A 26,489-nucleotide genomic window follows, 5' to 3' on the forward strand; every position below is an offset into this window, starting at 1 on the left:
CTCTTGATTTTGAGCCAACTATATACCTGGTAATCATTGAATTTTACCGGTATTTTAATGTGTGTCTTGGCCAAATAGGCTTGATAGTTTGGAGGGCAATAGCGTAATTATGTTACTTGTCAGATTTAGTTTCTGTCTCTTTTACTTTCCAACATCTACCGCACCTTTATTCCCACAAACTCTTTCGTGCTGGTATATTTACCCTTCTTGCGAGAAGTAAGAGGATTATTGTCGGTCCTGAGGATGGTCATGACAGATGGTGGTACAACCAGTATGTGGATGTTCTAACTCGTGAGTTGGTGGGAGAGGAGAATATTCCCTTATCTGAGAAAAGGAACTTTAAATGTAAGTGCATGCCTCTGCTCCTCAATTCCGTTTCGTTTTAATTAGAGTCTCACTTATTCCCTTTTACATATTTTTTCATAGCTACCATGGAAGTTATTGGTGAGATTCCATACTTTTGTGAATGGGTTGCTCTAATGTTGTTGTCTGCTCCCATGGACCAAAGAACTTGGAAGTTTCTCTCCAAGAAATTTGGATAAAAAATAAAAAAAACCCGCGATTAGTTACTTTTTTGTATCGTATGTATTATCATTCCGTTCTCGTCATTTTTTTAAATATTCCTTTCTATAGGATTTTAGATTCGTGGTGTTCGTCCCTCTCCTGATCCTGTTGTTGAACTTAATGTCGATACGGCACATGCTATCTTAAGTTTGTCCTATTCGAATAGGAAAGACAAAGAGTTTATCGCCTCTGATGAGGAAGAAGATGAAGAGAACGAAGATTCTCTTGTGAAGAAGCCTCGAACTAGGAGGCAAGTTGTTTTAGAGGATGATCAGAGTAGTCCCCAAGCTTCACCCTTCGAGACTGACCTATTTCATCTTGTTGACAAACCGGAGCAGGCTCTAACAATGGTCATTTCAGATGGTGAAATTACTGAGCCGCTCGTGGCTCCTGCTACCGACTTTGTTGATGAGCTGCTTGACCAAATGGTTCGACAGCCATAGAGGTGAAGACCATTTTATTGACTTTGCCAATGAAAGTTTTCCTCCCACTGCTCCAGCTTCGACTCCGTTCGTACCTGCTTAGATTGAAGCTAGTCCTTTTGATGTAAGGAAAATGCGGTAGTGATGGTAGAAGTCTCGACTAATATTAACTTGCTAAAAAGACCTGACCGGACTTCTGTTTGTTTGAAGCTTCTTATTGAGTCACTCGAGAAATAGAAGTTGGAGTCCCATTCTGACATCATTCTAGCCAATGATATCGTGCATTCTACCCTACGGGTATACTCTATTTCTTTTTTACTTCTTTCTTTTCTTTCTCTTATTTGTTTTTCTAACTTTCTTTTATTTTCAAATAAATTTAACTGGCACAAATTTGATGAAATAACTTGCTCGAAATGAGCAGCTTGCGGCAAACTTATCTTTTGAAGTGGATAATTGGAAGGAACAATTTGCTAGTCTCCATCTAGAGAAAAAGGAATAAGAAAAGAAGAAGGAGATGCTTCAGCAGTAACTTAAAATAGTAACTGCCGAATTAGCAGTTACGAAAGCTGAAGCAAGACAATTAGAGAAGAAGATTACAAAGATAAAGGCCGATTTGCTGAGCAGCACTCTAAAGTCACCGAAGGGATTTTAAGTTTGAAAGAACTTTTGAACCAAAAGGAAATATATGCGGGTGAACTGGTTCATGAGTTTAACCAAGCCCAGGAAAACCTTTGTGCCTCCTCTGATAAAGTTAAGTTCCTTGAGTATACTCTAGGGCCTTTAAAGATCTCCTATGATGCTATTGAGGCAGAGAAAGAAAGTTTACAAGCTGAAATCGATCAATTGGAAAATGGAGTATGAGACCCTTATAGATAAACTAACTATGGATGTTAGTTGGTCTCTCCTTTGTACTCATTTTGAAACTTTGACCGAGGCTAGCCAATAAGTTTTTGACCACGACGCTGCACTTGCTAAGGCCAAAATTGCTATTGAAGTATCTCAACAAGATCAAAGCTTCTTCACTCCCAAGAAAGAAAGTTCTAGGGGCGATGTAAGTAAAGAGAATATGGAGGTGCATTTTTAGCCGTCAACTTCGAGTCCCCAAGTTAATCTTCCTTCAACTGCTAATCCTTCCCCAACTAAAAACCTTCCTTCTCAAGATGCTCCTTCCGAGTCTTAGCTTTTATCATTCCTGTACTTTTTGAAGTTTCATTTTGAAGATATTTCTTATACCTCTTCACTCATTTTACATATATTATATGTTTTGTTTTTGCTCATTTGATTTATCAAGTCTTTTATTGCACTATTTCAATTGAATAAATGCTTTAACATTGTCGTATTTAGATACATATAGTCTTAATCTTAAAAGAGGTACCTTTTATACAATCGACACTAATGAAGATGACGTCGCATCTTCATGTTGGTGTAAAAATATGAAATAACTTGAGAAGTTTTATTTGAACTTTCAAAATTAATATTCATATATATAATCATTAAAGTTGCTTTCTTGCAACAGGATCAACTTTTACTTTACAAGTAGGCCTTGATAATATCTTATTCTGTGACTATTTTTGTAGTCTCAACTTGAATTAAAAATTTATTGAAGTTTTTAGAGTTTTCTTCTTTGAATCTTCACTTCTCATTTAATCTTCGAGTTTGAAATTCTTCGAATTTCTTCAAGTTCTTGAAATTCTCCTTGAAATGCACGAGTTTCTTCAAGTTATTGAAATTCTCCTCAAAATGCACCTTTATATAGTATGAAGTGTTTGAGTTTGAAATATAAAAACATGAAATATTTTCTGAAGATTCAAATATGAATCTCCCCAAAGATGTTATTCTTCCTGTTAGTCTTTGTACTTTTTATTTTGTAAGCACATCCAATATTTTTTTGATTGCTTTAATTTGAGCTGGATTCACCTCAATCCCCCCGTTAGAGATAAGAAAACCCAAAAATTTACCTAACGTTATACCAAATGCACACTTTTCTGGGTTGAACTTCATATTATATTTTCGAAGAATGGCAAAAGTTCCTCCAAATGCTTGAGATGATTTCCCACATGTGTTGATTTTACTAGTATGTCATCAATATAAACTTCCATAGTCTTCCCCAAGTATTTTTGGAATATTTTGGTTACCAATCTATAATACGTAACTCCACCGTTCTTTAGACCAAAGGGCATGACTTTGTAATAATAAGTCCTCCCTGTATGTAATAAAAGAAGTTTTTTTCTCATCCTCGGGATCCATTTTAATTTGGTTATATCCAGAATAAACATCTAAAATACTTAAAAGCTCGTGACCAGCAGTAGAATCAATTTATTTATTTATATGTGGCAAAGAAAATGAATCTTTAGGCATGCCTTATTCAAATCAGTATAATCTATACATACTCACCATTTACCATTCTTTTTAGGAACTACAACAATATTTGCCAACCAGTCAGGGTATGTTACCTCACGAATTGAACTAATTTTTAAGAGTTTGCTTACCTCTTCCTGTATTACCTGTTTTTGAAAGCACCTTGCTTTTTCTTATTTTGTTTTACTAGTGGGTGTAATGGATCTTTATGTAGCTTATGAATCATTACTTCTGGTAGAATTTAAGTAATATATGAATGCAACCAAGCAAAACAACCAGGATTAGTACGTAAAAATTCAATTAACCCACTCTTTGCTTAAGTTTGTCCCAATATAGACTTTTTTCTTCGGCCAATGAGTAAATAAGGTAACACCTTCGAAATCCTCCATTGTTGTTTTGATAGTATCATTCTCTTCCGGTTCCTGAATCACGCCAGGCCTCACGTCTATGTCTGCTCTATTTTTCGTATCTGATGTTGTGGTAGAGGAAATATTCTCCTCAACTGGCACTGTAATTTCTATTGTTCTTCTCCGTATTTGGTTATTCCACTCGCTACAACCACGGTGTTAGTTTCTCGTGTTGCTCATTGATCTGTCATGATCTGATAAATTCTCCATTGTGAAAGGAATTTAATAACTTGATGCAAAGTTGATGGTACCGCATCCATATCATGAATTCATGGCCTTCCTAAAATCATGTTATAAGCCATGTCTGCCTCCACTACTTAGAATTTGGTGTCCTTCACTACTCGATCTACGAATATGGACAATATAATATCTCCCTTAGTTATGACACTTGAATTGTCGAACCCAAACAAAGATCGAGCATTGGGTATTATAACGATTTGTCGCTTGTATTTTGTTGACCATTCGTAGCAATATAATATTTATTGATCTACCTGGATCAATCAAAACTCGTTTCATATTAATATTATGAGCAAGTAGAGAAATTATCAGTGCATCATTGTGAGGTATAAACAAGCCATTTGCATCATCATCATCAAAATTTATTCTCTCTCCTTCTAAGACTTGCCGAATACGTTTCCCGTGAGTTACTGATATTTTAGTTGTTCTCTTTGCCATTGTATCTTTGGTGATGGGGGCTTCGATTGTTCATCCATGTTCTTCATATAATATTCTTTACTTTTCTCACTAAATAGATCAGTGAGGTTGCATTTCTTCAACAGATAATTAACTTCTGCTTCGAGCCTGCAATCCGTTGTTATATGCCCGAGATCATTATGAAATTCACACCAAAAGTTCTGACTTCTTTTGCTAGGATATGATCTCATCTTTTTAGGCCACCGTACTTTGTATTCCATGCCTCTCAATACTACTACTAACTCTGAAGTACTTATGTTGAAATTAAAATGTGATAATTTTGATCGAGGACTTTGTTCATTGTTTCTCACCATATCTCGTTCCTTCCTGAACTGAGAAGAACCTGCCTTCTTCTGCCTTGACCTTTGATCAGATTGTGCCCTTTCTGGTTTTGGCATATGATCTCATACTTTGGTCCCATGTAAGGTTCGTATCTATTTTTTTCATTTCTTTATTTTGATTCTTATCTTCTAGGCCCGAACCTGTCCTTCACCTTTGGTTAAGATACTCTATCTTTTTCTATTCAAAGCTTTGTGATGTACCTGTTATAAACATCATTCTAAGTGGTTGCTGGAAATTGTCACAAACTTTCCTGTAATCTTCTCGTTGCTTCTGAGCTTCTCTCATTCAAGTTGTCTGCAAATGCCATTGCTGCCCAATTATCGGGTACGCGTGTTAACAACATCCTTTCTCGTTGGAAGCTATCTACAAACTCTTTAAGTAATTTTGTACTTCCTTGTTGTATTTTAAAGATATTTTCCGTTCTCTTTTCTACCTTTTGAGCTCCCATATGTGCTTTAATAAATGAATCTATAAGCCCAGCAAACGAGTCAATTGAGTTTTCATATAAAAGAGTATACCATGTTAGTACTCCTTTGTAAGGGTTCTTCACCAGCACCGATTCAATGACTCCTACGGAGAATGCGGTCACATGATCTCGTGGATCGGAATTTTCATCATACTTAGGAATATTTATCATTTTGAACTTCTTTGGTATCGGTAACGGTGTTGCACTTTATTTCTGTGATTGTTGCGAGGATTTGTTCATATCCACACGTTTGATTACCGGTGGTACACCCGGTATTTGTTCTATCCATTTATTTTGTTCCTTGAGTTATTTCTGCAAGGTTGGAACTACATCATGTAAATTAGAATTATTCCGCGTAGCTGAACCCCCAGCTCCAAAACTATTTGGAATTTCATCACTTTCTAAGTTTTCAAGCCCTGAATTGGGATTTTCTATAGTTGTGTTGATTGGTAGTGGATCTGGAACTATACTTTACACGCCACCTGTTAAGACCCGTAAGGCTTCACCAATCTGTTGAGCAATAAATTGCTCAAGTCATCCTGTAATCCTGATTGCTCTTCATTCCGCTACTCAGTGTTGCGATTAGCAGATCTGACTGGTGAGATATTTTGTGAGCATTATGGAGAATGTGTGGGCAAATTATGTGGAGGAGATCCCTCTTGTCCGTTCCCCTGCTGAGTAATTTGGTCAGTTCCAGACATAATTTATTGCTACAAATAAAATATATAAATAGAAAGTGAAACGATTAATAGAGTTTCGGATAACATAACTAATGTGTGTCAACTAAAAAATAGTACTTGTAATTAAAATAAATAAATAGAATAATTCGGATTTCTGACAACCAATTTACTTCACTTTTCCAAATGTAATTGATATGAAAAAGGAATAACGACAATAAAGATTTAAATCGAGAATAAGGTAATAGAAATCTTATTGATTTGTCACCTTTTTCACAGTAGGAAAGAACAATTTTTCTAATAATAGAGAGTAGTAAGAATATTGATAATTGATAGTACAACTTAGCAAATTTTTTTGATGCGATACAAGTTTATGGAAATGAGTTTTTATAATATTATAATTTGTAACCGTTTACCCTATTTAGCACTTGTTCGTTACTATTATTTATTACAATAATTTTTCGTAACATGGGTGATTTTTAACGGTTGAGGCAATAAGAGCTAATCGTGTATAATCAGGGATTTGACTAATTCCTTTCCATATTCATAACTATTAATGAAATTTTCATATCTATGGCTTTCAATAATCTTAATTATCAATCCCACACCTATTTTCTCCTCGAGACTAACATGCACGGTATCTTCACAAGTGATCCCGCGGGTGTTGCTCACATCTTTTGTGCACGTCATTCCTCTATGTCACTCCAACTCCCATGAGACATATCATTGTAGTATTAGTCCACACCGCAAGTTTATTTTCCACCAAAACAAAATTGAGGATGATGTTGCAGTCATCATAGTTCATCTGCTTTATAATAAGCCTATTGTAATATCATTTTCCATCCATTTAATTTAGGGGAAAAGGCCAAATATATCCCTCTACTTTCATATATTGTTTACATTTAACATCTATTATATTATCGGGCCAAATATATCCCCACCATCATATTATCGGGCCAAATTTACCTCTATAATAAACAAACTTTTAAAAATACCCCTTAATCTGTTAAGTAATCCAAAATCTCCCAAATTCTTTTTATGAAATCACTTGTTGTTGTTCTTGCTCCATTATTTTTAAAAATTACTATTGATGTGAATGCTAAAGTTACTAAACTATACAAATTATTTATAATTATTTTTTTAATTACCAATGTACCCATTTCTCTTCTTGTAATAAATGAAATTAGTTTAGGATTTTATTTATTTTTAATCATATACACACCGTAGAATTTAGTGGGTCTATTTATTATGTATTATATGTAACTGATCATCATGTATGTACATGTATATTCAAATATATTTTGTCATTGCCTGGTTAGTATAGAGTTCGATCGACTAATTTAAGAGTGCACAATGTGTAGGCATTTAATTAAAGCAAAGTTGAATTAGACAATATAAAGTCTCTGAGAAACTTCAACTTCAATCACTAATACCTGCAAAGTCTCCATACATTTGGTGCAACAAATTCATTAAAATTAGGATGTTGTAAATACTTTTAGAATTTAGAAAAGCTACCTAATTTAGATTTTTCAATTTACTATACTTTGTTTATTCGATTGTATTATTTAATATATTTTTTTCTCTTATTTTTGTTTTCCTCTATTTCAAAAAGCAGGTAAATGTCAATTATTTCAAAAATAGCGGACCAAGAAGAACAAGAAGTGATTTAAATAAAGGAATTTGGGAGATTTTGGATTACTTAACAAATCAAAGAGTATTTTTAAAAGTTTGTTGATTGTAGGGGTAAATTTGGCCCGATAGTATAACGGTAGGGGTAAATTTGGCCTGATAGTATAGCGAAGGTTAAATATAGATAATATATGAAAGTAAAAGAGTATATTTGACCCTTTTTCCTTTAATTTATGGTCCTGATTCGAGAATTGGCTTGATATGATAAAAGTTAAGTGTAAGGATCAATATGGTTTATCAAATAGTACAGAACATCTTCAACATTCTTAAAATGTAACAACAACAACAACAACAATAACAACAACAACAACAACAACCCAGTATAATCTCACCAGTGGGGTCTGCGGAGGATAGTATGTACGCAGACCTTACCCCTACCCTGGGGTAGAGAGGCTGTTTCCGATAGACCCTTGGCATCCCTCCCTCCAAGAACTTCTCACCTTGCTCTTAGGGTTTCTCAAACTCTCTTGGTTGGAAACGACACAAAAGACATGTGAAAACAAATAAAAATCAGACATGATTGCATGATGGTAATTGTCTGCTAATTCTCAGGCCTGTTGGAAGGAAAGGAGAGATGACAACAGAAAAGAGGAAGGCGGTAGAAGAAGAGGGAGAGAAAGGGAGAGGAAAAAAAGAAATCAGTTCAATGAATCCCTTAATTGAAGACAATAATCATGGTTTGTGAGCCTTTTAAGAAAATATATATATTATTTGTAAATAAAACCTAGTTAGTTCTAGTAAATAACAAATTTGAGTTAAAACGAATAAATAAATTTGTATTATTATATGTGTACGAAAAATGGCTAACTCAAGGTTTAATTAGAAAATCATATATAAAGAATGCTTTTACAGAGATTTGAGGAAGGCAATAAAAGAGGAAGTAGGAAGGGGCAAGAGGCATTTAAGGTCTACGAGATTATTAGTTTTCTTTTCAATAAAAGGTCTTTATGCCCAAAAAAGTGTTTAAAATTTACTTGTCCCACTCAAGTCGAAATTTATCATGAGGAAATAGGTAAACATAACCCTTTAAATTAAAATTTTATAACATATCAAAATTGCTATCATTATTCAGTGTTCAAAATATGAAATTGTTCCTTCAATAATATGTTTTAATCTATAAAGTGAAATGCAACCTGTGATGATCCAAAATATTATCTTTAAATTTAATAATTAATTATGTGTTCTTAGACTTCAAAAAGTACTATTTATCATTCCTCGACTTGAGTGCGCAGTCCATAAAATTTTCTGGAAAGTTTTTATGTGAAAAATGGATTAAAATATGAATTGGAGCTTTAAAACTCAACTGAGTTGACTTTGGTCAACATTTTGAGCAAACGGACTTGGATCAGTATTTTGAAAGTTCCGGTAGGTTCATATCATAAATTGGGACTTGGGCGTATGCCCGGAATAAAATTCTGAATTACCTAGCCCGAGATATGGAATTTTGATAAAAAATTAAAAGTTTAAGTTCAAATAGTGATCGGATGTCGAATTTTGTGCAAACGACCCCGGAATAGAATTTTGATGATTTCAACAGCTCCGTATGGTAATTTTGGACTTAGGAGCGTGATCGTAATTTTATTTGGAAGTTCGTAGTGAAATTATGCTTGAAACGGCTAAAATATGAATTTAAAGTTTGGAAGTTTGACCGGGGAGTTAACTTTTTGATATCGGGGTCGGAATCCAGTTTTAAAAATTTTTACAGCTTCGTTATATCATTTATGACTTGTGTGCAAAATTTGAGGTCAATCGAAATTGATTTGATAGGTTCCGGCATCGAACGTAGAAGTTGAAAATTCTTAGTTTCATTAAGCTTGAATTGTGGTATGATTCGTGGTTTTAGCGTTGTTTGATGTGATTTAGAGGTTCGACTAAGTTCATATGATGTTTTAGGACTTGTTGGTATATTTGGTTGAGGTCTCGAGGGCCTCGGGTGAGTTTCGGATGGTTAACGGATCAAAAGTTGGATTTAAAACAGCTGCTGCAATTTTTCCTTTCTGTTGGAAATTTTGGCCCAAAATCGAGGCCCAAAAATCGAGCTCCCGAGATCGAACTGGACAGATCGAGATCCCAAGATCGAACTGGACAAATCTGTAAGTTATAAAAACAGAGGCATTCAACCCATTTGCCATTTTTGACAAACTTGAGCTTGAACAGAGACGACTTTTGACAGATTTTCAAGGAAAGCCATTTGGGGTAAGTGATTCCAACTCGGATTTGGTCTATATACACAAATATATCATTGTTTTCACCATTTAATTAGTGTTTTGAGATTGAAATTTGGAAAATTTTAGAAATCTCATAGAAATGAATTTTTGAGATTTCGGTATCGATCCGGAGTCCGATTGGAGTGAAACTGGTATGGTTGGACTCGTAATTGAATGAGTTGTCAGCTTTTGTAAGTTTTGTCGGATTCCGAGATGTGGGCCCCACGGGCAATTTTTGAGCTAATTTCGGATTTTATTGAAAAATGTAATATTTTCTTATGAAATTGATTACTATAATTTTTGTTGGCTCTATCGAATTAATTATGACTAGATACGAGTCGATCGGAGTCGGAAAAATCGAGTAAAATGCATAATACTTGGTTAAATTGGAGCAAGTCGAGGTAAATGACTTGTCTAACCTTGTGTGGGGAAAATTTCCCCTAGGATTGATAATTGTAATGTGTGAAAAATCGTGTACACGAGGTGACGAGTGTGTACACGGGTTAAATGTGAAAGATTATGTTTTAAATTGTGTAGATCACTATTGCGCATTAATTAAATTATTTTATTTTTTTATATTCTTCATTATTGATCTAATGTTTATATTTTTAAATTTGCTTGACCTTTTCCTGCTAATTATTTTATCTGTTTAGTTGGAACTTGATTTCTTTTATTCTGTGCATTATTTGAAGGTTGATTTTTTTAAATTAAATATTATTAATATGAAATATTTGACATTTTTAAACTTGATATTGAAGCAACGTATTAAAGATTTTGAAATATTATTTTCCTGAATTATTTACTCCTGAATATTTTTGTAAGCTTTTCGTACTCATTGTGATGGAGCAGTGAGCTCTTTATTGTGGAAAAATATTATTGTTGAATTATTTTGACATGAGTTGTGATCTCTTTATTGTAAAAAAAAATATTATTGATGATTTATTTTGGCATGAGCCGTGAGCTCTTTATTGTGGAAAAATATTGTTGTTGAATTATTTTGGCAAGTTAAATTATTTGAGCACTTGAGGTACAAATTGTGATATTGATACGCATGCAATGGTATAAGGTCTGGGTATTGAAATGAATGCGGTGAGATAAGGGTGGCTTGATACGCATGGCTAGTAGGGGAAAACTACTAGAAGTCATGCGGTGTGATAAGGATGGCTAAAACGCTAGATGCTATTTTGAAAAAAATATTTTCTTTCAAATAAATTGTGAAGGCTCCCGCGGTGAGATAAGAAAATGAGATATTGTGAATTTGTTTATGATTTGGGATTACAATGCAGTACCTCGAGAATGCCCTTGTTGATATTGATTTATGGCCACAGTTGTCTTTGATTATTGTGTGATTTTCTTAAAGTTGAAAAGAATTCTATTTTATTTCCACGAGGTATTTATTTGCCATTATTTGATATAATTAAATGTGACATACTACTTGATTTATTTTTATTGTCATTTTATCTTTTAATATTATTTAAACATTTTACCATGCCATTATTTATTCTCCAGTAGGGCCTGACCTGACCTCGTCACTACTCTACCGAGGTTAGGCTTGGCACTTACTAGGTACCGCTGTGGTGTACTCATACTACGCTTCTGCACATCCTTTTGTGCAGATCCAGGTACATCTTATCAGACCACGCATCAATAAACTAGCTGTACGAGGAGACTTCGAGGTATATTTGCCAACGCCCGCAGACTCCGGAGTCCCCTTCTATTCTTGTTATGTTGCTTCCTTATTTTCTTTAGACTCTGTTATATAGAGACATCGAGGATAAATTCTTAGAAGCTTGTGACTTATTTTTACCGGGTTTTGGGAGTTGAAATTGTTTGAATTGTAGTTTAATTATTTCAGATATTTACTATTATTCCGCATTGATAGGCTTACCTGGTCTTAGAGACTAGGTGCCATCACGACATCCTACGGAGGGAATTTGGGGTTGTGACAAGTTGGTATCAGAGCTCTAGGTTCATAGGTGTCATGAGTCACAAGCAGGTTTAGTAGAGTCTTGCGGATCGGTACAGAGACGTTTGTACTTATCTTCGAGAGGCTATGGAACTGTTAGAAAATATTCATTTCTTTGACTTCTTATCGTGCGGCATTGATTTAGCTTAAAACATATATCTTATATTCCTTTGTATCTACTCATGTATGACATTATGCACTCGGTATCAGTTGTGCGTCGACGGTTTGTGATACCGCAGATGGACTATGAGGGAGCCAGAGATGCTCAAACATTGCCTCAATGTGTGGTTCTGACTGAAGATGCGGGTATATTGAGAGATCACCTAGTGAATCATGTGGGGGTGCAACGGACGTTGGCGTCTGGTTGATTTATACAAGCTGTGAAGGTTATTATTGTGGATCATCGGACGTTGTGACCTATGATTTCGCGCCGAGTGGGGAGAGTCCACTACCAATGGGTGGATTGTGGGGTCATATATTATATCAGTTTTGGCCTGAAATGTATATATGTGGTACTGAAAGGTTCCCTAAAATTTACACATGTTTAAGACTTGAGATTTTGTAGAGGATAAGGTTGGGACTTGCGGTATGTCCACCTCCTTAAAAATCCTATACTTCAATACAAAAGGAGTTATAGAAATAACTCTAAATTTGTAGAAGGTCTACTCAGCGTGGACGTCACTGTTGCAGATTTTGGGGTGCTTCGAAGGAAGTACACTTGTTGACGAGAGTCTGGACTATGTGGTTCGTGACAAGATTTTCTGTATGGAGCTCTACTTTTCTGATCGTTGTGTATAAATAGGGGTAAGGGTTACCCCAAAGAAGAATCGAAGAGTATGTTAAGAAATTGGTCAGCTCAATAGTGTTGAGTCAGCATAACAAAAGAAGAAATTTGCCTTGGGAGAGATAATTCTTTACCAGTGTTCGTGGCAAGCCTATGAAGAGGGCAGACCAGCCAATGCAACACCGCCCACTTGGCTCAGTTCTCAAAAATACTTTTGAAATAGTTTGTTTCCCGGACTCTCCGTAATACGTGGCGCATAGGGTTTGAACGGTTGCGTCATGTCACCATTGACGGTGTCAGAATATGCCATCAAGTTCAATAAGTTATCTCGTCATACTCCTACTTTGCTTCCTACAGCCAGAGGGCGAGTCCACAGACTCATTAAAGGACTCAATTATGATCGTAAAATTTTGTACGACTCGGGAGCTACAAACTGATACTTCATTTCTGCTAATTGTACAAATTACCAAGATATTAGAATGTGTTCGGGGTGAGGAAAAAGGAAACTAAGGAGACCAAGACGTCTCGAGGTTCTGGGGGATTCAGTGGATTCTACTCTGCAAGTATAAATCATTATGGCGGGGGCTCAGGCAGTCGGTCAGCCTAGTCCTTACATCGGATTACTCGGGGTGCTCTAGTAAGTTCTTTTAATGCACTACCGACATGAGTTCCTACAATGGTTATTCCAGTTATCTGGCACAGACTTAATATGAGCAGCCTAACCTGCAAAGAGGTTGTTATGAATACGGTGATACTAGGCACATCATGAGAAAAATTGTCAAAAACTTGGGAGAGACTTATTTCATCAAAGCACTCAGGCTACGTGCCCCATTGCAGTTACTACACCACCCACATGACCAGTTAGGGGTGGAGGACAGGGTAGAAGGCGTCCTAGAGTTGGAGACCCAACCGTTGATATATTTGTTTTACGGTAAGGCGGAGGTCGCTACATCAGATGGTGTCGTTACAGGTACAACCTCGATTTAATATAAAGGAATAATTTTCTTAACTTGATTCGGTTCTCAATATCGAAACGAGTCCTCCTATTGTGCTCCACTTATGAGTGAGCTTCATAATTCTATAATCTACTTATGTGTTTACCCCTGTTGGGAGATTTTATGGAGAAAACTACGCCTATCATTTCGTGTTGGTCACTAATAAGAGCTGCGAGGCTAAATGTGGCTTTCTGTTACTCATTTCGGTAAATTTTGATGTAAATTCCGAATAATTAATTGCAAATTATGAATTATATGCCCTACCGGTGTGTGGTTCATTATGTGTTGTGATTTGGTGTAATCGAAATTATTTAAAAGGAGAAAATGAAAATTTTCAATTGGCACGATGTGCATATTACTTGTGATTTAGAACTGAGGACGAGATCCTCACATTTTTATATAAATTGATATGTTTAAACCGGGCTACGAGTTGCGGTGGAAGTTATATAAGGACGAGATCCTTGTGAGAAAAATTCTTGTGTTTAAGTTCTCCCTTGTAAAATTAAATTTGTACTATAGTACTAATAGGGAGTCATGCCTGTTAGGCTTATTTGAAAATTCTATATGAAATTCTCTGTGCATACTTGCCAATTTCGTGTTGTAATTATTAATTTTTAACCTACGAGGTAGGTGCCTGCCTAGGTGGCGTTAAATGTGACTCGTTAATTCGGGTAAATAATTATAAGGTCTTCATGCCTCGTATCTCGTTATCAGTATTGTGAAGGTTTAAAATGAGATTCTTGTTAACATGAAGTTAATTGACGATTTTATAATTGATTATGAACAACTATTAAGACCAGATTGACCCAGAAGGGTGCTCCGTTCATATGGGCCGAGGAATGTGAGGAGAGCTTCCAAAAGCTCAAGACAGCTTTGACTACATCTCAAATGTTGGTATTACCTATAGGTTCAGGGTCTTATATTGTGTATTGTGATGCGTCGCGTATTGACCTCGGTGCAGTGTTGACGCAAAACGGTAGGGTGATTGCCTACACGTCCAGACAGTTAAAGGTGCATGAGAAGAATTATCCTGTACAGAACCTTGAGTTAGCAGCTATTGTTCATGCCTTAAATATTTGGCGGCATTATTTGTACGGTGTCCATTGCGAGGTATACACCAATCACTGAAGTCTACAACATCTGTTTAAACAGAAGGATCTTAATTTGCGGCATCAGAGATGGTTGGAGTTGCTTAAGGATTAGGATATCACCATTCTCTATTATCTTGGGAAGGCCAATGTAGTGACCGATGCCTTGAGTCGTAAGGCGGATAGTTTAGGTAGCTTAGCATATTTACCGATAGCAGAGAGGCCTTTGGCCTTGGATGTTCAGGCCTTGGCCAACCAGTTTGTCAGATTAGATATTTCCGAGCCGAGTCGAGTTTTGGCTTGTGTGGTTTCTCAGTCTTCTCTTTATGACCGTATCAAGTAACGTCGGTATGATGACCCCCATCTGCTTGTCCTTAAGGACACAGTTCAGTACGGCGATACCAATGAAGTCACTATTGGAGATGAAGATGTATTATGGATACAGGGCACGCTATGCATGCCAAATGTAGATAGTTTGCGCGACTTGATTTTCCAGGAGGCTCACAGTTCGCGGTACTCCATTCATCCGGGTGCTGCAAAGATGTATCGAGACTTGAGACAACACTATTGGTGGAGGCGGATGAAGAAAGACATAGTGGAATATGTAGCTCGGTGTCTAAATTGTCAACAGGTGAAATATGAGCATCAACAACCGGGTGGATTACTTCAGAAGTTAGAGATTCCAGAATGGAAATGGGAGCGGATCACTATGGATTTCGTTGTTGGGCTCCCACGGACCCAGCGGAAGTTTGATGCAGTTTGGGTGATTGTGGATAGGCTGACCAAATCAGCTCATTTCATTCCTGTGATTACTACTTACTTTTCAGAGCAGCTAGCTCAGGTATATATTCGTGAGATTGTCAGACTTCACGGTGTACCAGTATCTATCATCTCTGACTGGCGTACGCAGTTTACCTCACAATTTTGGAGGGCAGTACAGCGTGAGTTGGGTACTCGGGTAGAGTTGAGTACAATATTTCACCCTCAGACGGACGGGTAGTCCGAACGCACTATTCAGATACTGGAGGATATGCTTCATGCGTGTGTGATAGATTTTGGGGGTGCTTGGGATCAGTTCTTACCACTTGCGGAGTTTTCTTACAATAACAGTTACCAGTCAAGCATTCAGATGGCTCTGTATGAGGCCTTGTATGGTAGGCAGTGCCGGTCTCCAGTGGGTTGGTTTGAACCAGGCGAGGCTAGACTTTTTGGTACAGACTTGGTTCAGGATGCCTTGGAAAAGGTTATGTTGATTCAGGATTGACTTCGTACAGCCCAATCTAGACAGAAGAGTTATGTGAATCGAAATGTTCGTGATGTTGCATTCATGGTTGGTGAGCGGGTATTGCTCCGGCTTTCGCCTATGAAGGGTGTGATGAGGTTTGGGAAGAAGGGCAATTTGATCCCTAGGTATATTAGGCCTTTTGAGATTCTTGAGAGAGTTGGAGAGGTGGCTTACAAACTTGCACTACCACCTAGTCTCTCTGCGGTTCATCCGGTATTCCATGTTTTCATGCTTCGTAAATACCAGTGGCTATTTTGGATAGGCAGGTTCGAAAGTTGAGGTCAAAGAATATTGCTTCCGTGAAGGTTCAGTGGAGGGGTCATCCGGTCGAGGAGGCAACTTGGGAGACTGAGCATGATATACGCAGCCGTTATCCACACTTATTCACCAGCTTAGGTACTTTTTCTAACTCCGTTCGAGGACGAACGTTTGTTTTAGAGGTGGAGAATGTGATGACCCAAAATATCATCTTTAAATTTAATAATTAATTATATGTTCTAAGACCTCAAAAAGTACTATTTATCATTCCTCGACTTGAGTGCGCAGTCCGTAAAATTTTCTGGAAAGTTTTTATGTGAAAAATGGATTAAAATATGAATTGGAGCTTTAAAACTCAACTGAGTTGACTTTGGTCAACATTTTGAGCAAACGGACTCGGATAAGTATTTTGAAAGTTCCGCTAGGTCCGTATCGTAAATTGGGACTTAGGCGTATGTCCGGAATAAAATTCTGAGTTCCCTGCCCGAGATATGGAATTTTGATGAAAAATTAAAAATTTAAGTTCAATTAGTGACCGGATGTCGAATTTTGTGCAAATGACTCCAGAATAGAATTTTGATGATTCCAACAGCTCCGCATGGTGATTTTGGACTTAGGAGCGTGATCGTAATTTTATTTGGAAGTCCGTAGTGAAATTAAGTTTGAAACGGCTAAAATAGGAATTTAAAGTTTGAAAGTTTAACCGGGAAGTTAACTTTTTGATATCGGGGTCGGAATCCAGTTTTAAAAATTTTTACAGCTCCGTTATGTCATTTATGACTTGTGTGCAAAAATTGAGGTCAATCGGAATTGATTTGATAGGTTCCGGCATCGAACGTAGAAGTTGAAAATTCTTAGTTTCATTAAGCTTGAATTGGGGTATGATTCGTGGTTTTAGCATTGTTTGATGTGATTTAGAGGTTCGACTAAGTTCGTATGATATTTTAGGAATTGTTGGTATATTTGGTTGAGGTCCCGAGGGCCTCGGGTGAGTTTCGGATGGTTAACGGATCAAAAGTTGGATTTAAAACAGATGCTGCAATTTTTTTTTCTGTTGGAAATTCTGGCCCAAAATCGAGGCCCAAAAATCGAGCTCCCGAGATCGAGCTCCCAAGATCGAACTGGACATATCGAGCTCCCAAGATCGAACTGGACAGATCTGTAAGTTATAAAAACAGAGGCATTCAACCCATTTGCCATTTTTGACAAACTTGAGCTTGAACAAAGGCGACTTTTGACAGATTTTCAAGAAAAGACATTTGGGGTAAGTGATTCCAACTCGAATTTGGTCTATATACACAAATATATCATTATTTTCACCATTTAATTAGTGTTTTGAGATTAAATTTGAATTTTTTTAGAAATCTCATAATAATGAATTTTTGAGATTTCGGTGTCGATCCGGAGTCCGATTGGAGTGAAACTGGTATGGTTGGACACGTAATTGAATGGGTTATCGGATTTTCTAAGTTTCGCCGGATTCCGAGATTTGGGCCCCACAGGCAAAATTTAAGTTAATTTCGGATTTTATTAAAAAATATAATATTTTATTATGAAATTGATTACTATAATTTTTGCTGACTGTATCGAATTAATTATGACTAGATATGAGTCGACCGGAGTCGGAAAAATCGAGGAAAAGGCATAATACTTGATTAAATTGGAGCAAGTCGAGGTAAGTGACTTGTCTAACCTTGTGTGGGGGAAATTCCCCTAGGATTGATAATTATAATGTGTGGAAAGTCATGTACACGAGGTGACGAGTGTGTACACGGGCTAAATATGAAAGATTATGTTTTAAATTGTGTAGATCATTGTTACGCATTAATTCAATTATTTTATTTTGTTATATTCTTCATTATTGATTTAATGTTTATATTTTTAAATTTGCTTGACCTTTTCCTACTTATTATTTTATCTGTTTAGTTGGAACTTGGTTTCTTTTATTCTGTGCATTATTTGAAGGTTGATTTTTTTAAAATTAAATATTATTAATATGAAGTATTTGACATTTTTAAACTTGATATTGAAGCAACGTATTAAAGATTTTGAAATATTATTTTCCTGAATTATTTACTCCTGAATATTTTTGTAAGCTTTTCGTACTAATTGTGATGGAGCAGTGAGCTCTTTATTGTGAAAAAAATATTATTGTTGAATTATTTTGACATGAGCCGTGAGCTCTTTATTGTGAAAAAAATATTATTGATGATTTATTTTGGCATGAGCCGTGAGCTCTTTATTGTGGAAATATATTATTGTTGAATTATTTTGGCAAGTTAAATTATTTGAGCACCTGAGGTGCAAATTGTGATATTAATACGCATGCGGTGGTATAAGGTCTGGGTATTTAAACGCATGCGGTGAGATAAGGATGGCTTGATACGCGTGGCTAGTAGGGAAAAACTACTAGAAGTCATGCGGTGTGATAAGGATGGCTAAAACGCTAGATGCTATTTCGGAAAAAATATTTTCTTTCAAATAAATTGTGAAGGCTCCCGCGGTGAGATAAGAAAATGAGATATTGTGAATTTGTTTATGATTTGGGACTACGAGGCGGTACCTCGGGAGTGCCCTTGTTGATATTGATTTATGGCTGCAGTTGCCTTTGATTATTGTGTGATTTTCTTAAAGTTGAAAAGAATTCTGTTTTGTTTCCACGAGGTATTTATTTGCCATTATTTGATGTAATTAAATGTGACATACTACTTGATTCATTTTCATTGTCATTTTATCTTTTAATATTGTTTAAACATGTTATGTCATTATTTATTCTCTAGTAGGGCCTGACCTGACCTCGTCACTACTCTACCGAGGTTAGGCTTGGCACTTACTGGGTACCGCTGTGGTGTACTCATACTACGCTTCTGCACATCCTTTTGTGCAGATCCAGGTACATCTTATCAGACCACGCATCAATAAACTAGCTGTACGAGGAGATTTTGAGGTATATCTGCCAACGCCCGCAGACTCCGGAGTCCCCTTCTATTCTTGTTATGTTGCTTCCTTATTTTCTTTAGGCTCTGTTATATAGAGACATCGAGGATAAATTCTTAGAAGCTTGTGACTTATTTTTACCGGGTTTTGGGAGTTGAAATTGTTTGAATTGTAGTTTAATTATTTCAGATATTTACTATTATTCCGCATTGATAGGCTTACCTAGTCTTAAAGACTAGGTGCCATCACGACATCCTACAGAGGGAATTTGGGGTCGTGACACAATCGCTAAAAATAAATATTTTTAAATATAAAAAGATGTCAATTTTTTTCTAAATAGATGAAAGTAAAAAAGAATCTCGTATAAAAATAAAATTTAATAGAATATAGACTTTAGGATAAAGTGCAATATTGGCCTATTTATAAACATCATCATTATCTAGAAATGTCATGAAGCAGTAGTAATTGATAAATGTCTCCAAAACAAAAGATGGCTTGTGATTGACATGATTTTGATGTTTGGCGAGGTTAAGGTTTGGGCATAGTATGAAAATATGAATGATGATTTTGATGCCATGAAAGCAGGGGGTGTCGGTTTTTTTTGACAACTTGGGCAAGAATGCTCAATGCATTTGCAACTTTATGTCCCAACCAGAAAAATAGATTTTGATAGAGAGAAGACTTTAGCTTCCGCAGTTCCTACTGTCCTTTGTTGTTTTTGTTTTCCAACCGATATTCGATGTCCGTATAGTAGCGTTAACTAGTTTGAATTCGCGTGTCATCTTTTTTCGGACCTCATTTCTTCCCACAATAATTGCCTCGTTCCTAAAGATTTCCATATTTTTCTACAGCAGATATTTCAAATGTGTCTGAATTTCCACCTTCAACTCTAACACTTATTTGGAAAATTTCTCGGACTTTTCATTTACACATAATCCTCTACGAGAAATCATTGTCTGAGAAGGTCATTGTAGCTAGTGTTATTATTTTCAATATAACTAAGAAGATCATCTGCTACCTATTTAAGGCCTTAATGCAAAAAAATACTTTAAAAAGTTTGTTTTCCGAATAATTGAAATTCATTTTCTTTTACTATATCTTCATTTTTATTAAAATTCAAGTAACCGAAGATATTTACTATTATTAACAAGAAAAAAGCAAAAAACTTGAGTTAATATACACATCCAACAAGCCCTTCCTAAATATATGTGGATTCCTCCTCGCGTTGCACGTGAACCTCACGTCAATCAATAAAAAATGTATAGAAGAAACACAAATCAAATAATTTATTCTAAAATAGGCTATTATAGTTCATATATAATACCATGGAAGGAATTACAATAGTGTTACATTATTAAAAAATATATATTAGATATAACATGTTAATTTGTTTTAAAGTCATATCCAATATAAAGATTTAGCAAATATTTTAGGTGATTTCAAGAAAGGGATAACTTCTAAAGTATTACCCATTATTTCATGTATAAAATTTGCACTCCTTATCCATGATAAAAGTTTGCTTGGTTTATATTTTCGCAAATCATGGTTGATATTTTTACAACTTCTACAAGAACTAAACTTGAAAAAATAATACTATTATTCATTTTAGTTGTTAATATTCTTATAACTTCAAGAAGGATCTAAACGTGGGAAAATAATGTTACTCATTTAAAACTCCAAATATTCGGATTTCTTACAAAGTCCTAATATTAGGAATGCAACCAATTCTAAAATCCTACATATTAGGAATATCATTAGATTATAATTTTCTCCCATGAACTCTATATTTAAAGGGTAAAAAAGGTGAACGATACATTCTAAACTAATGAATATTTTTTTTGGTCGGAAGTTAATGAATATAATTAGTTTACGTAGTAAAATAGCCTATATATAACGACTCTCCCATCCTAAAGAATTATATATATGGATTGCGTATTTACCAAATAAATAACTATCTATAAAAAAATATAAAAAGGAGAATTGCACCTACCTATATAACTATTTGAAAGAAAACTCTACAATTAACAGCTAATCATGGAAATTTACGAATCAAAAGAATGATTAAAAAAGAAAAGAAATTGAGAAAACTGCGCTCTGAAATATAAGCTTAGCCAATTAAGATTTGACAACAAAATAAAACAAAAGATACTTATGTGGACTTCTGGAAGAACCTGAGCGACATGCAAAATTCAGACGCTCCTTTTTCCCCCACCAGCCTTGTTACGCCGTTGGGGGTTCCAAATTATAAATCTTTCCCTAACCATGAACTTTCCTGGGCGAATTATTTGTTAGGGTATTTGGAAGCTGATTTTTAGTTTCGTGGAATTTAAGCGATCTTATGTAGTAGATTTTCTACACAGTCTAAATAAGGAAATTAGATTTAATAATTAAAATTTAGTTGATTTAAAACTCCTAATTAAATATTAAAAAAATAATTAAATGACTATTTTGTCCAATATAAAATTTATTTTAGAGGGTAAAAAAGGCGAACGACATTTCACTAAGGGCCTTCGTGCGCCTCGCGCGTGTACTTTAGCTCCAGTGAGTAAATTGTTTATAAAAGTCACATAAATATTATTAGAAATTATGTTTGAATAATAAATTGAAAGTCTAATTAAATAAATTGGAATGAAGAGGTTGGCGTTATTGATACTAATGGACAATGTAAAGTCTAAAATGATTAATATTAACTTAATATTGTATAACAAATAATTTAATATAAAATATATAGGGAGTTGTCATTTGGAATAAATGCAAACGTGTAACAATTGATAATGTTAAAAATATAAATATATAAGAAAAATAATAGCATGAATTAATATATAAAAAAAATAGATTGCATGTCATATCTTAGATTGCCAAATGTAAGTTACATCTTAAATTACCCATTGCATAGTCTTTTCTTGCGCTACCAGTTTATCTTTTGTCATTAATTTCTATCTTGTATTACTACTAAATTGCAGAAATCAAATGTTTTATATAAGGTAAATCTTAATCGATTTTAAAGTTCCTTATATAACTTAAATAAAAAAGATTCAATAGTATAAATTTTAATTGATTTCAAAAGTCTTTAATATTTTAGTTGATTTTGAAAATAATAATTTAAATAACTATTTTTGTCAAGTATAAAAATTTATTTTTATAGCATTTTTATCTCCTGGACTATTTAGAAACTGTATAATCTATGAAGCCTCCTTCAATTTGTTGTCATTCCAACAATAAATTACATTTACGACCAGTGCTAATTAAGAGAAGTGAACAACCGAAATTTAGTTTATATAAGCCATCTCACTACTACTTGTGTAAAAAAAAAATCTTTTTATAGCGCATCTTAGTTTCTCATGTGTGCTTTTGTTTATTTGTAAGCAAAAAAGGTTTCTTTTTTGTTGGTCTGAACATGAATATGCGTTTATCAAGAATTGTGGTTATTACTTATGGCAATGAAAAATCGCAAAGAATATTAAAATTAACTTTCTAAATAATCTTGTACATGCTTTTTATATACGGTAGAAATAGATTTTGGCCTTCGCACGTTCGATCGAGTTCGAACGATGATCGATCGAACTGAGACTCCGAAGATGGAACAAACAAGCCTCGAACCCGAGGGGCCGATCCATATCGAGTTAGACATCGTTTTCGAGCACGAATCCAAATCGAACTATGAAGCAGAGTAAACCTATCATGTTTATGATCCAAAGACCAACCAACATTGACCCCGAATCAATTTGAGAGCTCGAGTCAAAATCGAGCTCGAGCCAAGATCGAGAGCTCGAGTCAGAATCGAGCTCAAACCAAGATCGAGGGCTCGAGGCAAGATCGAGCTCACAGACAAAAGCCGTTGCAATCCCACTAGCCAGAATCTTGGCAGAAATTGTGGAAAAGCTGATTTATCATGGGTCTCCCACTGAGTATTTTTTAATTATGTTTAGAGCAAGGTCCCTCTATTATAAAGGGCATGATTATCATTTATGAGAGAGCAAGTTTTGTCAGGCACATATTGTAATGAAAATATTATATTCTCCCATAGTAAAGAATCGTTCTTTCAGGTTTCTTAAAGTGATTCTACTTGTTGAGTCCCTAAGATACATTTTCTTGACAACCTTATCTATTTCGCATTCTTTGCAATCTATATTTATATTTCTATTTTCCTTACAATTTGTATTAAGTTACGCCACATATCCTTAGAACTACGAATAAATTCAACTATATCCATTTTTCGGATAAACACTTTTAACAATAAAACAATTTTTATATGGCAACGCGAAGAAGCATTAGACGGCAAATTTGTAGAAACGATAACCTTTTAACATAAGTTGAACACTATGCATACCTGACGTGCCAAACCTAGAATGCCTTTTCGGAAGAAATTTATTCATTATGAGATTCTCCTTGAAATACTTTATATAGTTAAACACAATTAAAACAATGAGAAGATTTATATAAGTAAAATTTTGATGTTAAATTCCGAAATTTTAGAAGAGATTTAATAACTGAAATTTATCTGACTGTAAATTCCTAAATAATAGAAACATACTTAAGTAAATATTCCTAAATATTAGGAAAATAATTAAATGATTATTTTAAAATATTAGAAAAATAATCAAATGACTATTTTGTCTAGTGTGAACTTTATTTTAAAAGGGTAAATAAGGCGAAAGACATTTCGCTAAGGGCCTTCGTGCTTTTAATATAGTATAGATGATTCAAAAATAAAAAAATAAAAACAGAGATATGGTAAGGTAGTTGGGCCATGATTCATGAATAGCCAATTAATTTACTTACAGTTCAATTGGAACATGAAAACGTGGTTAAATTAGTCGATGTTACTCTTTGAAGTGGTGTGGGAGAGGGAGGGGGTTTCCGAACCATAAGCATATCTGGCGAAGCAAATCCAAAGAAGCAAGAATTGCAAACATATCCCATTTGTTTCATCATATAGACGAGAATGGGAGGAATCCAAACGAAGAGATTGATGCAACGTCACTTTCTTTACATATTAAATGAACCAGTAAATGCTACTGATGTAAATTATCACGAACAAGGATACGGTGTTCGTAACACCGCCATATAACAAGTAGACTTTCCGCAACGATAAACAGAGATGGAATCTAAGAGGAAAATAAACATGTTAGCAATGAAATGAATAATAATAATAATAGAGTTCATTGAAAGTAGGGGACTTGAATTGTGATTGTGGCAGTAATATACATCTTTAAAAGGCAAATACAAAATAAACTAAAACAATATCCTCAAGCTATAGCATTTTTATATATATAGGCTTTTCCATAATTTCCAAGACAGAGCATTCCATGACATACCACCATGATTTAATTAGAACTACATTGCAAAACCCATAGACCTTGAGTTGAACGAGAACAAAATCATCAAAAATTACAGAGAGGAGGCACAATGTCTCGCTAGACATCGAACAGGGTCAACATCGACAGCAGAATGAATCAACCAAAAGGATGTTACCTACTACAGCTCAACTCAAGATTTGACTCAATAGATGCATACTACAAAATCACACCCGACATAATTTAATAAAAAACAACTCATCCTAGAAAATAGAGAAGAAAAGAAAAAATAGAACAAAAAGCCAAACCAGCAGAAAGGGAAAGGCAGAAAAAACTAGAAAAAGAGCAGCTCAACAACCTTGTCAGCGTCTATATACACAAACAAGTAAAAGATGCAGCTCAAGTGAAATCTGGATGGAAGCCTCATATACAATAAATATAACTCATTCAGAACAACTCACTCAACAGTTAGAGGTATTGAAATATACGAGATGTTCCACCATCGTGCCATTGGTGGATGCAATGGATACTCATAAGTATTCTACGAGGAACTAATATCATTTTGGAATTATTTTTAATGTGAGTGGTGGTGGGAAAAATAACTAGTCACATTAAGTGATAGCAACCATAAAAGCTCAATTCCATTGGAGGAGCAAATATTATCAATATCAAGATTCGAGGACAAATCTTCTTTGAGAAGGGGAGAATGATAGCAATCATGGAAGCTCAACGTAATTAAATGACAGGGATGAAGCTTTAGCAGCTCCAAGAAGGCCCATGACAAGATCTCAAACAAAGAAGTTTCAAGACGAGCTCAATGAGCTTCAATTAGCAATTAAAAAATATCTTATGATGGGAGAAGAGCTCCCGTTCAAGGAAGATCATTTGGCCAAGTCTTATAATAATTTGGGGGCCCAATTGAAGTCCAAGAGAAGGTGAAATGGGTCCCAAATCTGCCCCAAAAAGGAGCAACTACGACAACCCACTTTAATGTTATTTTAACCTACTACAACAACATACACAGTATTATCCCACACTGTGGGATCTGGGGAGGGTAGTGTGTACGCAGACCTTACCCCTACCTTGTGAGGATAGAAAGGCTGTTTCCAATAAACCATCAGCTCAGGATAATATAAGTACCACATTAATGAAAATATAGGCAAGAAGGGACACTACCAAAAAGTCATATAAAAACAGAATAAAACAACAAGACAGTAAGGTGATCAACAATGAAAGAAAACAACGGTTAGTCATAAAAACTTACTATTAACAGAAAGCGAGACTGCATGCCAATACTACTGTTATGAACACTCTACACTACCTACTCTACTACCCTAATCCTCGACCTCCACACCTTCCTATCAAGGGTCATGTCCTCGGTCAGCTGAAGCCTCGCCATGTCTTGCCTAATCACCTCTCTCAACTTCTTCTTTGGCCTACCTCTACCTCTCCACAGGCCATCCAATGTCAACCTCTCACACCTCCTTACCGGGACGTCTGTGCTCCTCCTTCTCACATGACCAAACCACCTAAGCCGCGCTTCCCGCATCTTGTCCTCAATAGAGGTCACACCCATCTTATCGCGAATAACCTCATTTCTGATCCTATCTAACATGGTGTGCCCGCACATCCATCTCAACATCCTCATCTCTGCTACCTTCATCTTCTGGACATGAGCAATCTTGACTGGCCAACACTCATCCCCATACAACATCGTTGGTCTGACCACCACTCTGTAAAACGTACCTTTAAGTTTCGGTGGCACCTTCTTGTCACACAAAACATAGGAAGCGAGTCTCCATTTCATCCATCCCGCCCCAATACAATGTGCGACATCTTCATCAATCTCCCCATCCCCCTGAATAATAGACCCGAGGTACTTAAAATTCCCTCTCCTAGGGATGACCTGCGAGTCCAGTCTTACCTCCCCTTCCCCTCCTAGAGTCTCGCCACTGAACTTACACTCCAAGTATTCTGTCTTGGTCCTGCTCAACTTGAAATTTTTAGATTCCAGGGTCTGCCTCCATACCTCTAATTGCGCGTTCACACCATCT

General features: G+C 35.6%; 2 long non-coding RNA genes across 2 annotated transcripts; one reads left to right on the forward strand and one right to left on the reverse strand.

Annotated features, from left to right (window-relative positions):
• Positions 1–216: 216 nt before the first annotated feature.
• Positions 217–2,243, forward strand: LOC117273668 (uncharacterized). The gene is made up of 3 exons (XR_011413552.1): positions 217–345; positions 1,197–1,283; positions 1,408–2,243. It is a non-coding gene; the product is annotated as an uncharacterized lncRNA (long non-coding RNA).
• A 1,928-nt stretch (positions 2,244–4,171) lies between these two features.
• Positions 4,172–8,272, reverse strand: LOC138906714 (uncharacterized). Its single transcript, XR_011414300.1, has 2 exons — positions 7,951–8,272; positions 4,172–5,923 (listed from the first exon to the last, which is right to left on the reverse strand). It is a non-coding gene; the product is annotated as an uncharacterized lncRNA (long non-coding RNA).
• Positions 8,273–26,489: the final 18,217 nt, after the last annotated feature.

Source organism: Nicotiana tomentosiformis, chromosome 2 (assembly GCF_000390325.3).
Source record: "Nicotiana tomentosiformis chromosome 2, ASM39032v3, whole genome shotgun sequence".
Classification (NCBI taxonomy): Eukaryota; Viridiplantae; Streptophyta; class Magnoliopsida; order Solanales; family Solanaceae; genus Nicotiana; species Nicotiana tomentosiformis.